The sequence below is a fragment of the Haplochromis burtoni genome, unplaced genomic scaffold (genome assembly GCF_018398535.1).
Source record: "Haplochromis burtoni strain Fernald_Lab_line unplaced genomic scaffold, NCSU_Asbu1 Contig_9, whole genome shotgun sequence".
NCBI lineage: Eukaryota > Metazoa > Chordata > Actinopteri > Cichliformes > Cichlidae > Haplochromis > Haplochromis burtoni.
Window position 1 is genome coordinate 4,305,616 of NW_024582370.1, and position 13,222 is coordinate 4,318,837.

The window sequence follows — 13,222 nt, forward strand, 5'->3', positions numbered from 1 at the left end:
GAAGGGGGCCTTGGGGCCAAATAAGGGCTCTGGGGTGCAAGTGGGGCTACCACGCTGCGGCTTGGGGACAAGGAGCACCCTGACCTTGTGTTTGTGCTGTAGCCGACCCCGTGATAGATGGCGTTGCCAGTGCTTTCACCCACTGCGCCGTGGGGCTGTCCACTTGCCCTGACACAGATGGATTGGCCTTTGTTTTTTTCCCCTCACCTCTGCTGTGTAATTAATCTTCAGTTGGAGTCCATGGAAGAGAGTGCTCGGCCACTGTGCTGGCAGATAAACTCACCGGCGGGCGGGCAGCAGCAGCCTTCAAGGCCCCGAGGACAAGCACCACCTCGGAGATGGAGAAAGAAGAAGAAAAAAAAGATGTTTAAATGCATGCTGCCCCAGGCCTCCTCGCTCACCTTGGTTATCAAAAGAAGAGGAGGCGAGCACAATATTTGTCCCTGCTCCAGAATACAATTTATTCTGGATGAAAATAGCATCTCTGGGAAGATTCGGCAGTAATAGACCATCTCCAGCACCACTGTCATCATATATTTTACACCGAGGCCTGGTTTCTCTCTGCCTATTGCCTTACCCGCACCACACGTTTTCTGCTTCATTTCACAAGATAATAAGACTGTGGGCTGAAATGTCTTAAAGCAAATGGACATATCTGTGCTACTATTTTTTTACGCTCTGTTTGAATGTGTAAGTCAAGCGGCTGCAAAGAATCCACATTACACTGGTACGGGTTTGTTTAATGAAGGCTGCGAGCATAAAGCGGCATTTTATGCCCAATTATAAAGGAAAGAAAATGTAAATCATCCATTTTTCTCTCTTACTGTTACATGAAACATCTCCTAAAAGTGCAGTATTATAGATTTACTTATATATTTACAATATAGCTTAGTCCCTTGTTTGCTCTTACCACAGATTACTAGTTTAATATTTGATCTGATAACACTATAATAAGTATAACTGCGTGTAAATATTTATGCCATCAGTGTAATGGCAGAAACGCTGATATCTCTATAATGACTCGAATGAAAACGGTGTCTTTTAAGCGTTGTGATCCAGGCGGTGTTTGTGATTTGAGTGTAAAATCCTCCTTTGGGTGAAGTAGTGGGCTGCTAATCACAGGATGTGGTTAATCCCTTGGCTGTGGAGCTTTTCACCAGCTGAGAGCAGCGAGGTTATGGACAAGCTGAAGCCCCCTCGAGATGGAGGTGTGAAGCAAATCCAGGCAAATCACTGAGCCTCGAAATGAGCCATACAGAGACAAAATAGAAGAGCTATACTGCCCCCCCCCCCCTTTTTTTTTATTTTATTTGTGCGTGTGTGAAAGGAAAGTCTTCATAAAGCTGTTTTTAATACTGTGCAGAGGGACAGGTCAATTTAATGAGGTGATGTGAAGCCTGGAAATGAATAGTGTTGTGATATCCTGCAGCACAGCAAATAGAGGCACTGGGAGCCATTGAGCTCCGGAGCCTGAGGCACAGGACTGCAGAGCAAACAGGCAGTGTTAGTTCACTAAATGATGCGGAATGGATGCCGGATAATCACCACACTGCTCATAAATTCTCCTTTAAAGGCACCTCGTAGAGCAGCCTGAGTGCATCTTCTTTATATAGCTTTACTTTAGGTCACATGATCCAAGCATATGACAGCGACGATGCCGTAATAATCGGGATTAAAGTGAATCTAATGAACAGATATAGCACGTCAACGCGCAGCGCTCATCCCGATTATGTGTTCTCGTGTTGAACATTTCTGCGGAGCAGCCCCCGGGGTTACGGAGGAACAGTGCACGGCTTAGTCGAGCCCTCCTCCCCCCTTCCCTCCCTGCACGCCCTCCACTCCTGTGGCTGGCTGCAGATTTAATGGGCTTAGCAGCTGTTGAGGAAAAGCAGTGAGGGCTTGTGGCATATGCTCTGGTTAGAACAAAGAGCAGCGAGCTCGCCACATGAGCTGCAACTGCCTGAGCTGAACGCGGCGCTGGCACAGGGGCTGCACTCGACCATTAAACCGTTTTACAGCTTGTGCTCGTTCAGTTTATTTGATTGACGTTTTTGTTTTTGTTTAGTTAAAGCACTACTGTGAATATTTTGATCATTTCTCTCCCATATGACAAAAAGAGCTGATTTTGTTTTTAGATTTTTTTTCCTTTTTTTTAGGTGTTTGTAAGCGAGGCAGCGGTTAACCTTCTCTTTGCAGTGGGTGTGTAAGCCTGTTAATTCATGAAACAAGAGCAGAGCATGGTGTATTTCAAAGGTTCTTTAAAAGGCACTTGACAAGGCCGCCCTCTTCAGGGAGCGCTGTAACCCGTCCAGCACATCTGCTTTCAATGTGCATCATGATGTCATTCGGAGGGAAGGCGGTGCAGAGAGTCCTCTACTGGAAATGCACATGTATGCCTCTGTGTGGAAAAGTTTTTCTCTTATTTAAAGTGTGGCTTTCTCCAGATGGCATGTGCACCAATTAATGGAAAATTATTAAAGTTTCACTCTGATTTTTCTTCTTTTTAAAGCAGGGAAAAGTCATTATTTTTCCTTTTTCAGGCAGATGAACACTGAGCTGATTTTCTGCTCGGAGTCTTTTTTTCCCATTTGATCTGGCAACATGCTCTACTGCTGGCCGCAAATATGGTCAGATTATTAGCTGTAAACTAATTAATTCTGGCAAACATGTGATCCTCAACACTCACACACTGATTCTGTTGAGTGTTGAGCTGCAAAAAAAGGGGGAGAAACCAACTGCCTTGTATCTGTATTCAGATTCAAATACAGCATGCTCTGCACATGCAGATGGCATGAAGTGGCTTCACACACACACACACACACACACACACACACACACCCCCTGCCCATGCAGTGTGATTACTCACACAGCTAGCAGATGTAGTGGAAACAGGCCGATGTAAGTTTTATTGCAGCATGCACGCTGTGCATACACGAGCTTTAGCAGACAATATGTGTAAACACTGATAAGGTTGTGTTTGTGCAGTGTGTGTGTGTGCGTTTTGCTGGGTTTCCTTACTGTTAGCAAACACGCTGTGGAGCCACGTTCTCCCACTCGCTGCTGACAGAAACAGCTCAGCGACTTTTGCGTGGGAGGGAAATGTGGCAGGTTCGCTAACTGTCTGTGCTCATAACAGTACAGTGTAAGGTGTCTAAATCAAGAAGTTGCTTGCTTGCTTGTGTGTGTCTCTAGGTGTGTACGAATAAAAGCAGGCAGTGAAAGATGTCTCTTGCAATGCCTGCTTGCCCTCATTAAAGGAAATATGTCCCTGCGCAAGCAGCGCTCCAGGGAGGCAGAAATGTTTGAACATACCAAATGGCTTTCAGTGAAGCAAACTAAAACGGTAAACACTTGACATTGTGGCAGAGAGATATGAGAAGGCCGGCTGTGAAGGGGGAGGAAGGGGAAAATGAGAGCGAGCGAAGAGGCCACTGGGTGAGCGGTGGCTTATCATGTGTAATCTCCACCAGTGCTGCTCGTCAGTCTCGTCGTGGCTGACCTTGTCTCGAGCGCTGCTGTAGGCGTGACCCTCTATCCCAGCGTGGCTGAGCGGACCTGTCACACTCTGTTTGTCCGCGAGCCTCTCCGCCCGCCGCGCACACATACCCACTGGCCACGCTGCTCCTGCGTACGCTTCGCTTCCCTCACAGCGTAACACCATGAAAATGAGCTGAAGATCACTTTCACGATTCTATTTATTGTACTAAAATATTGTTTAAATCCAAAAAAGGCAGCTTAGATTTTAAGCGCACACAGAGTTGAGTGCACTGTGCATGGGCGGGTTGGTGAGACAAGGTGGAACAACAGGAATTAAAAGCTAAATAAAATGTAATGCATTGCCCTCACTAATTTCCCTTTTTATGACTCTAAATGGCTTGTAGTCATTTTTGTACACCATCTAAACCAAGTTCTTATTTGCCACTAGCTTAAAGGTAAAACTTTTAAACCCTTTTAATATCAATAAATTCTGCAAAGTCTGCCTTTCATTACTTTCTGATACCCTGTTTAAGCTACTCAACCCCAAGCAGGTTAATCCCCACCGAAGATGTAAATCTTAAAAAATGTTTAAGTGTTTGAGTCTAAGATGCACATGCACATGCTGGGATATATTCATAATCTCTAGGATTTATGGACAATAAGAAAATATACTCCGCTGACTCATACTTTGAAAGATTAAAAGTAGCAGGTGGTAAAAGGTTAATTAGGCATAAAGATATATATTTTATTTAATAAAAATAATATTTTGCAGTTCCTGTCCCAAGTGGAGGAGTACAAGAATCTCGGGGTCTTGTTGGCGAGTGATGGGAGAAGGAAGCCGGGGATCGACAGACGGATTGGTGCTGCGGCCTCAGTAATGCGGACGCTGCACCGGTCCGTCGTGGTGAAGAGGGAGCTGAGTGTAAAAGCGAAGCTCTCAATTTACCGGTCGATCTACGTCCCTACCCTCACCTATGGCCACGAGCTGTGGGTAGTGACCGAAAGAACAAGATCGCGGATACAAGCGGCAGAAATGAGCTTCCTCCGAAGGGTGGCTGGCCTCTCCCTTAGAGATAGGGTGAGAAGTTCGGCCATCCGGGAGGGGCTCAGAGTAGAGCCGCTGCTGCTCCACATCGAAAGGAGCCAGCTGAGGTGGTTCGGGCATCTGACAAGGATGCGCCTCCTGGGTGAGGTGTTCCGGGCATGTCCCACCGGGAGGAGGCCCCGGGGCAGACCCAGGACACGCTGGAGAGATTATATCTCTCGGCTGGCCTGGGAACACCTTGGTGTTCCCCCGGAAAAGCTGGAGGAGGTGGCTGGGGAGAGGGAGGTCTGGGCTTCTCTGCTTAGACTGCTGCCCCCGCGACCCGACCCCGGATAAAGCGGAAGAAGATGGATGGATGGAATATTTTGCACACCCTAGGTCTTGTTGGTTATTATTAAGCGTAGTATTGTGGATGTGCTGTGATCCCCTAACATTAATCTGTTGGAAGTTTATCCATATCACAGTATGAGTTAATATTCACATTTTATAGTCTTAATTTGGTTTTAACCAAAAAATAGTTATACCTTTAGTCATGAAGTTGTATTTGGTTCATTTGAATCAGTCTTTTCTGACATAATTATGATCAAAAACTTTGATACTTCGCAGCCTTACAGACTTATTTGTGTCACACAGTTCTGATAAGCAAAAAATTCAAACAATTTGCTTCACAAATTAGTTGCAGTCACCTTTTCTGCTGAGCCCCACTTTGTTTGTACCCTACACCCCACAATTCCTTTTAATCATTAACAATAACCAGTTCAAATGTAATTTTACCAAATCATATTCATTCAAAGTAGTTTCATGTTTTTGCCTGATTTGTATTTGCCCCACCTGCAGTTGTTCTGTCATCACGGGAAGAGCAATTATGCAAATAGTGGTTCTGCGGTGTAGTGGTTCACATATTTGCCTAACAAGTGAAAGATCTCCTGGGAGGAGACACCAGTCCCTGTGGAACAGCATTAGGAAGGACATCCAATGTAAAAATCTGCCGACTCAAACATGCAGAAACCTGCTGGCAACCCCTTGTGAATAAGCAAAAATCCAAAAATAGATTATGTATGTAAAAACATAGTGGTTGTGCTGTTACATGGAGATATGGCTGTATAGGTTCTCAATCTTCCAGGTCATAGCAGTCTTGAGCGCTTGAAAAGAAGGTGATTGGACTTCGCCTCTCATCCAAGAGACTTCTTCACTTCTAAAACGACTGGCGGAGAGTACCAGGTATTTAACCCTTAGAGGGGGCTGTCACCTTGGAGGTGAACCAGAGGGTCACTGACTCACTATTATGTCATCACATGAGGCAAGATGTAAAAAGTTACAAACAATATATTTATTTGTTCTTTTAAATAAAAAGTCTTCATGCCAAATTAATCTTTTTTTTTTTTCAAAATACAAATTTTGGAAGTGGCTTTAAAGCTTTCAACTTCTGGTAATTTAGGATCATTTCAGTGTTCAGCAAAGGTTCTTCCAAACTCCAAAACAATGTTTAATTTTATAACGATGGTTTACAACCAGTCTTAATGTTATTGTTGTCATTCTTATGGGTGGCTGACCAGAAGATGGCGACAGAGCGCCAAGGTTGATTATATAAAACTCAAATATTTCAGCTGGACAGAAAGTCTAAATAGGATCCACTAAATGTACTTCATCTAGCATTTTTACTACAAAATTTGTAAAAAATCAACTTACCTAATAGTAGTATGTGGAGTTACCACTAACACTGTTCATGCAGTTTTGTGCTTTTGTGATCAGAGAGTGTCCATTGTAGCTGGTGGGAACAGTTGGCTGGGAAAGAAAGATTGTAGCTGAGGAAGTGAACTGGCTACCTATTAATAAGAAATAGGACATGCAGAGGATGATTCCCTCACTTGTGTTGTTGAAGCTGTTTCTGATCCGGATTTTGATTTGTGCATACACAGTCAACCTGATTCAAGAAAGATCTAAAATATAAGAAGGTAATAGGGTAGATTAATTTTGTCAGACTTCAACAAAAGAGGTGGGCCAATTATTTGATTTCGGCCCAATTTACAGTTTTTTGGATTCTGACTAGACCTAGTTTTAAAATTGTTTTTGGATTGTGTTAGTAGACTTTTAACTTAATGAGCTAATGCTGTAAAAGACTCTTTTTTCACAATAAAAGCCTGTAGTTTGGATATTTGATTTGTAGAAGAGGTAACATTCTTGCTTATCATATATTTTCTAGTGCAAAAAGCATTAGTTGAGTTTTTAATTCAATAATTTCACCCCTAATTAAGCATACATCCCAAAAGGGTATTTTACACTGAAAGCAACCGGATGTTGTTAAATTTGGTAGTAGGAAGTCAGCTGTTTTCCTGGCAGCATCCAATGACAAACAGAAACCAAAGACTGCTCCCGCTTTCTTTTATATACAGTCTCTATTTTAAACGGTTAAATAAAACAGTGACCGGTAAGTAATGATGACAGTCACGGGCATTTAACTTAAAGTTAATAATTATAATGTCCTCGTTAAAGAGACAACTAATCTAGAAAGTATAAAATAACGTTAGTTAGTTACCAAATGCAAAAATGGCTTCTAGCAATTAAATATTCGATAGCTCTTAGCTAACGCTGCTAACAGTTAGCTGTCTAAAACGCAGCTGTTTTCATGTCTTTAGTATGACACTTTTTAGTTGGGTAATTTAATGCAGCTATGGTGTTTTACCCTGTTAGTTAAACCATAAAATTATTGACATTACAACACATAAAATTAACTTTTTAATTATTAATTGATACCTTTCCTAGCAGTGCTAGCAAGCACAAGGTACACTTCAGTCAAAAGACTTTGTAAGAAGTCCTCTGAAACTCCTCTAAATGTAAAGATTGCTTAACATTTTTTCAAGATTACAAAAAAACATGTCATTTAAAATAATTCTTACCACTAATGAAGAGCTTTTATCCTGTTTTGTGCTTTTATATTATGATAAAGTCCATACAAACACTGAAGGCTGCACACATACTCAAAGAGCTACATCCAGCTATATTGTAGATATGCTTGCAAAGGTGTGTGAGTACAAGAAAACAATTATTAGAATACAAAATGTTAAATTTGCTTAGATGAGAGGGTCCAGCAGTAGATCAGAGGAATAGGGAAGGATTTGTCTGTGTGTTTTAGTTTGGCTTAGCTGTAGGCTTGAGAGTGTGTGTAATTGTGTACAGGGAAAGGAATTTATTGACACTGGGGGTCTGCTGTCATAAAAGGAGACAGGAAGCTACAGTTGGGGGTTGCTGATGCTTGTACCTTTTAATAAAAGTTCATAATTGCCATAACTTGGAAGTAGGTTTGCAGGAGACTCTCCACATGCTTATCTGTAAATGTAAGACAACAAGAGGCCAATGGCCCAGTGGATGCAGAGTGGGGGTCTCAATGTTTGTAATATGTTAACTGTGTTTTGTATGTTGTCTAAAGGAATTTGGTGTAGATTGGGTGAGGAGATTACTTTTATGACCAGCAGGAAGCCACAGGTACAGACACACACACACCCACAGTGCTTTAACTGTTACGCACCCTCACCTACATGCACACTCGTTCACGTGCTCGCACATACACACACAAACACAGTTTTCAACACACCATGGGGGTTTTATGATGAGGTCACTTCTATAAAGCTGACTGTAACAAACAAAGGAGTGGGAGATCTGCAAAGGGACACCAGCCTTGCACGTCTTCGCTTCTAGAAGAAGGCTTAACTGAAGATGAATAAAAGTTTTGTAAAATGGCTACTGAGTCCGGTGCCGTCTCTGGATGCCCGAGGAATAAAAAAGAACCGGGGTGAAACTGATTTCGTAACAGGTGTCACACAAGCCAAGGAATATCAGATTTCTTCAGATAATACTATTTTTCAAGCATTAACAGGTGGGACAGACTAAACACTTCAAATGTGCAAATCTGATCTATTTGCAATTAATATTCAGTGTAAAGCTGCCCTCAGTCATGAGAGCTGCACACATACCAGGATTAATCAGGGTAGATCTCACAGATCAGTAATACTAGGGTGTAAGAGTCTTGCAGCTCAAAACCCACCTGCACAGCAATGCAACAAAAGCTCTGACCTCTACAAATTATGCTGTGCTGGCATGATTTGGATAACTATTCAGATTTTTGTATAATCGCTATTTTAAGTTTTATTCTAGTTATATTTCTGACAGTCAGCAGCACTTGATTACGTCCACTCCATTTTTTGCTTGACCTAATCCAGGTCTGTATTCAGTGATGGATTAGCCATCTAGTAGCTAGAAAACATGAAAATCAACAACAACAAAAAAACCCCCATGAAATTAAAGCTATTAATCTTGTTTGGTTGTCTTCTTCTAGTATCGAGCATCAATCCAGGATTTCATGGATTTCGTATAAGAATAATACCAGTTCACATAAGGTATGCTAATATTTATTAACATCTCCCATTATGTGTTTTGTCTAATATATTTATCATTCCAAAACTACTGTAGATTCCTGTGTTTCAGTCCTCTGTAAATGTGGCCATACAAATATTGCAGTCAAAGAAAAGCTGCATATTCTTTATCTGCCTGCTGGGAGTCGAGCTGTCTGCTTGTCTCCATAAGATGGCGCAGTAGGCACATATTTTAGAGTTGGGGTCTAGTTTGTCTTCGTTTTAGGGTAGGGAGTAGACAGTAGATGGTGCTGGTGATTTATTATATTGGGGGGGAAAATGTCTAAATGAAGGATTAATTATTAAATGTCTGAAATGTTTGTGTTAATTGATCACAAATTTTGAGTTTAAATAGTTTTCATTATCAACTTTATCACTACTACTGAACAAAACCACTTCAGAGGTCTAAATATAAGTTTAGGCATACTCTGATTTGACTTAACAGGCTTAACCTCAAACTTGGGCGCAGCCAGCACCCTAATCACCTTCAGCATTAGAACTCAGACAAGAGAATTCTGAAATCTTCATACACTGAAAAAAATAAAATGTGTTAAATGTAAATAATGAAATGTACCTCAGTCACTTACCAACTGTAACAGACCTGCAATAGCTTGCTGAGGACAGCTTCAGCGTGGCCACAGAGAGAAGAACCACTATGCCCAAGGGAGGATTATAGTAATTTCAGCAAAGATTGGACTGTAGGAGAAGAGCTGGGTGGAATATGTGCATGTGTGCATTTGCATGTGCATGTGTGAATATGGGAGATTGGGGTCATCGCTGACATTCATTATAATGAAGTCTTCCCCCTGTCACCTCTCCCACAGTTGCTAAAAGCATCACACCCAATCTGCACTGGTTTCGTGGGAGGAAAGACCATGCAGAAGTGCATCACACATGGCCTGAGAGATAAAGGGCTGTTATAAGGTACTGTTTGACACAGACAGTAGGTGTGTTACTACAAACAGTTTTTTTTAAACCACTTTGACATTTGATAGATGGCCCTGATTATCCCAGTGCCTGTGTGTTTTACAAGAAAACTAAATGGATAATCCAGGTTTATTCTTAGTAAGCCTGATTATGTTAAGCTAGCTTGCAGTGATCCCAGGTAAGAGGGCTCAAACAGGTATTTCAGGGCTTAAAGAAAGAAACATTGTTTTAATTTTGTCTCCTTAAATGTGAATTGTAACTCTTTACCCCTTGAAAGCTTACTAGGAGAAACCACTGAAGCACTTTTTGTGAACTTGGTGCTTACTTCAGTCCTTCTTATAGAACAAAATGAGTGACGTTAGTGAGTGTGGCCTCTGCCTATGCAGCTACTGAGGTGGCAACACTCAGGAGAGGAGAGGGGATGTTGTCACATTTCATCTTTATGGGGGAAAAGGTGAAGAAGAAGAAGGGGAAAGCTCAAGCTAATAGAAATGAGGTAATCGGTGTCAGATCAGCTCTCTTTTATATTTATATTACATATAGACCTGTTTTTCCATTACCACTAATTTTATCTCCCCAATTAATTAAATTAAAACAAAAAAACAAGTGTTGATGCTAATCTTCATTTAGATCTGTCTGTCTCAAGGCCTCTGAACTCTGAATGGTAATCTTGAATAAGAAATTAAGAAAGTTTGAGCCGTCGTTTTGTTGTCTTTGGCTCAGAAAATATCTGGAAATGCTTTCCTTTGCTCTAGTTGTGCGCTTGAGTAGAACTAAGTTTGCTTCTTTGTTGGGGACTACTGCCAAGCTCTTCCCTCACCTCTCCTGAGTGTAATTTTATTGGATGCCCACTGCTTCTCTGCCCTTTCCCAGACAACTTTGTCCATGAATTGCTTTAGACTTGAATGAGCTCAGTGTCTCCCTATACAAGACCTCACTAGCAACTAAAAAGTTTGAGTAAAAAAGTACCACAAACTTGTACTAAGTCATATAATATATATATGATGTCACCCTTCATCATATATATGAATATACTCAAAAATTAGATCTAACTCCTGGTCCTTTTTTCCCCCTAGTAAATTGTATACAGTGCTCGTGATTGGGTATACTTTAAACCATTGCTAAAAAGAGAAATGTTGCCTTCAGCCACCCAATATTCAAATTAACACCAGCAGAATAATAAACCTGGCAATAATATTGATCTCTTATTGTTACAGAGGGCTATTTTCTTTTACCTCAGATTATCTGATGACTATTATTGTGTTGTAGCATTTCCCCAATTAGCCGTGTGGGGCTGAGGATAGAATGAGTAATTCCAGCAAACGTATTTATTTTTGTTTATATTTTCATCTTTGGAAATATTGGGTGTTTTTGTGTGTGTGGGTGTCTGTGTATGCTGCAGCCATACATTGCAGAGAGCACTCTTCTATGTGAGCAAGTGTGTACTTGTGTGTTGCGGGTGATGTTGACTTCCTGAGGCTGATCACCACCTTCTTTTCCAGCGTCTTGTTTTTGCCCATCTCTCCGCCTTTGTGGAAGTTGTGTGGGCACCCTCTGGATTGCCTCACCGCCGAAGCATGCCGGACCCTGTTATCCAGCTATCCATCTGTGTTATTGATTTTTTTTTTCTTTTCTTTTTTTCCCCCCCTCTTTGTAGAGTTTCATCTTTCCTCCACTTTTCTGTAGAGCGATGGAGAGGGAGGGAGTGTGAGAAAGGAGGGGCGAGCGAGGGGGCAGAGCACAGATCTGAGAGCTTGGGGTGGGGGTGGGGAGGTGGAGGGATGGAGCGTTGGAGGAGTGGAGCAGCGGTGGGGCTTCTGAGCGTAGGGGTGTAAGAGGTTGGGGTGGGGGGCACTCAGCCTGGACTATGGATGAGCAGAGATGGAGAGAGAGAGAGAGCCTCTTGAAGTGTCGAAGCTTCTCCCTCTCTTTCTCTCCTCTTCGTTTCTCTCCATTCTCATGGGAGCATCCCCCCCCTCATTCTTCTCCTTCCTCCCTCCTTCTCCAAGGCGCCTCTGGTACACACGCTCCACTTGCCACCCCCCTCCTCCTCCTTCTCTTCTTCCTCCTGCCTCTCGCTCCGTCCGCCTGCCTGCCGTCTCTCCATCCCGGGGGGCTCGGGCAGTGCTGGCGGCACAGCCGTGATTTGCAGGAGATTTGTCTAAGTGAGAAGCAATTAGTGCGCCTAAGCACCGCTAATGTATGCACGCTGGGGCCGCCCCTCCTGCTTGGCACTGCCAGGGCCAGGCCGAGCTAGGGCATGGTTTACCTTCTACATAGTCTGCACTTCTTCCTTTCATCCGGAGCTGTCATCTTGCTCCAGCCATAACCCGGTGCTTGGTGATCTATGACCATAATGTGACTTAGCAGGCCACTTAGCTGTGCTACTGTTTACCACATCACTTTATAGCAAGTATTCAGAACTATGTATTCTCCAAAAGGTGGCAGTTTAGAGTGGGGTTGTGAACCTTCTCTCTTCTAATCTTCAGCGAGGTGCATGGAAGTCACTTCTGTCCTTCATCTTCTCCCACACAAGTTTCCACTGCAGGCTCGGCGGAGGCTTCAGTAAACCTGGAAAGTTAGGTCTGTGAATGATGGTGAGTGGTAGCATAATTTGAGTGCGGTTATCCATCCACACATTAGTGTACACACTCAAATGAACACACACACACACACATTATAAACACTTGCACAACAAAGTGGAACAGTGGTGGGTGGTAGGATTCCCTTTGAAACCTGCGGTGTAGAAAGGCTTGTTTGCGATCGAGCATGCATGAGGGACGTTTCTGCATGGTGTGACTCTCCAGCTACTTGAAAATGAACTTTGCCCTTTTCTACATGTTCACTCTCTCTTAGTCAGACAAAAACAAGATTAAGTCTGCTCATCCTTGCGCCGGCGCTGACTGCCTTCCAAGTGGGAGCCTACATGGACTGTGGGTGGTTTTGAAGCAAAGTGCTTGTTAATTAAAGATAGGCTAATTACTGGCGCTTCTTAGCCTGGCTTTTGCGGCGCTGATAAGAGGATAATCCCGGAGAGAAAGGCGTAGATCGAAGTGGTCCCGGGTAGACCAGGCCTCCTGCTCGACTGGGCCGGAAGAAAATAAACCCCCCATCCTTCCAACCCCCTCCTGTCCTCTCTCTTTTTCTTTAAAGAGCAGGCCTTGCAACCAGAGTATAGAATATTCAAGCAAGCTGCACTTCAGCTGGAGGAAGCCTACATAAAAGGCTCAGGGACATTAACCATTGCTTGTTAGGCTGAGGGTTTCTGAGTCTCATTTTTTACATCCACAAGTTTAGCGTTGGGAAGTGTTTTAAAATGATCGACTGACTTTTATTAATTCCTGTGTGGAAATTTGTTTGTTGC

The 13,222-nt window shown here is 42.8% G+C and overlaps 1 protein-coding gene across 2 annotated transcripts in view; it reads left to right on the top strand.

Moving 5' to 3' along the window:
* The first annotated feature begins 6,924 nt into the window (after nucleotides 1-6,924).
* The window catches only part of samd11 (sterile alpha motif domain containing 11), an 83,697-nt gene continuing 77,399 nt past the window's right edge, over nucleotides 6,925-13,222 (top strand). Inside the window, exons 1-4 of one of the 2 annotated variants that reach the window (XM_005914934.3) lie at nucleotides 6,925-6,950; nucleotides 7,950-8,005; nucleotides 8,856-8,916; nucleotides 9,756-9,855. The gene's annotated coding sequence lies outside the window, so the exon portion shown is untranslated. Of the gene's footprint in view, nucleotides 6,951-7,800; nucleotides 8,006-8,855; nucleotides 8,917-9,755; nucleotides 9,856-13,222 lie in introns of those variants that run through there. The other variant, XM_014339806.2, reaches the window with a different exon arrangement.